Below are 1,604 nucleotides of genomic sequence, written 5' to 3' on the forward strand. Positions count from 1 at the left end.
CAGTGAGATAACTCCATGCCAATGGCTCGGCTCGTGCAGGGACACCCGAGAGGCCATGGGAGCAGGACAGGCAGTGAACCATGGACAGCATAAGGTTCTTCCCTGGACCCTGCAGGATCCTGTTGTCCCCAAAGCCTGGGCCAGTCACATCCACCTCTGAGCATCAGTTTCCTTATTTGTAAAACACATAGTTAAATTAACTGCCTTTCACCTCCCTTCTGTCATTGTGGGTTACGATCTATCCCTCCCGAACCAAGGACCTTGAATTTGCTTGTTATGTTCCCTTTCCCATCAGGTGCAGGCACAACGCCAAGATGGGCAAAGGTCTAGCAGTCTTTCCAGGTAGGAAGTAAGATACCTGTTTGTATGGTTCTTAATGGTGGCGTCCTTTCCTCGTTTATCTCTACGTCCTTAGGACAGAGGAGGTGCTCCATAAAGGCTTGCAAAATGAATGTGAAGCCCACATAAAAGCCAGGCTACTGTGTAACCCTTTTTCTGACTTTCTCTCCTGTTAGGAGAGACCCTGAATCCCCACCAACAAAAATGTAACAGTTGCTGCAATCATTATTATTACCTCTCGAAAAAGTTTTTAGGAAGGGGAATCTGCCTCCCAACCCGCAGAAACTCTCCTTCTGCTCCGGGTCCTCTTCTCTCCGGTGACCAGAGGCCTGTTGCTTTTGTGCACCTGTTGAGCTTTCCACCCTCATTGTTCCCCCTTTTACATCACAAAAGCCAGTTGTGGACCCCAGAGGCTGACTTTTCTTGCAAGCTTGGGGAAGTAGGAGCAAAGACAGCACTGTTTTCAGCAGACTGGGGCTGAAGGCCCGTTGATCAATATTGATTGTCTCTAACTGTTTTCATGAGAAACCACTTTGAAGATATCAATATGTAATACGACAAGCATCGTTAATTTCCTACCGCTTTGTTTGTAACTCTGCATCGTCTGTACTGTTCTTTTGCTATTTTGTAAAAGTTTGTCTGCCTGTTAAAAAAAAAAAAAAGAATCCCCACTCCCTATTTATTCATTATTTTCTCTCTTATAAGCAAGTGCGGGTGTGAGCAAATGGATACCAGGCGGCCGCCTGCAGCCTCAGCTGTGCAGATTGTTGTCCAACATGTGAATGGTTCTGAAGAAGTTACAGGAGGGCTATGATTTCAGAAAGAGTCAGTATCCCCAGCCTCTTACTATCTACCTAAGACCCATTACTCTGAGTCTCTACCTGCATTGCTTAAATCTCAGAGACTTCTGTGCTTCACTGGGTCAGTTAATAACAGCAGTGATGTGGCCCAGTAACTCTGTGTGAACTTAAGCCCTCATTCGGCTTCTGCAGTGCTTCAATGCCTCCCATGCTGTTCAACTGAGAGGCTGGAGGTGTTAAGCTGCACTTCTGCCAGAATAAACTGGAAGAATGGGCCTGAGAAAGCCTTTCAAACCCCATAGCTCCTCCCTCCCGTGGAGATAATTAGAGCTATTGTGAGATTTAAATGTAATAGTAAAATATAAAAACTTAACAAATGTTTTGACCCGCATCTAGTCTCCAGTAAATATTTGTTATGATTGCTAATGGCATTCTCTAATTTTTATCTGAGCTTGATTAGCCCAT

Source organism: Chinchilla lanigera, unplaced genomic scaffold (assembly GCF_000276665.1).
Source record: "Chinchilla lanigera isolate Chin_1 unplaced genomic scaffold, ChiLan1.0 scaffold00064, whole genome shotgun sequence".
Taxonomy (NCBI): domain Eukaryota; kingdom Metazoa; phylum Chordata; class Mammalia; order Rodentia; family Chinchillidae; genus Chinchilla; species Chinchilla lanigera.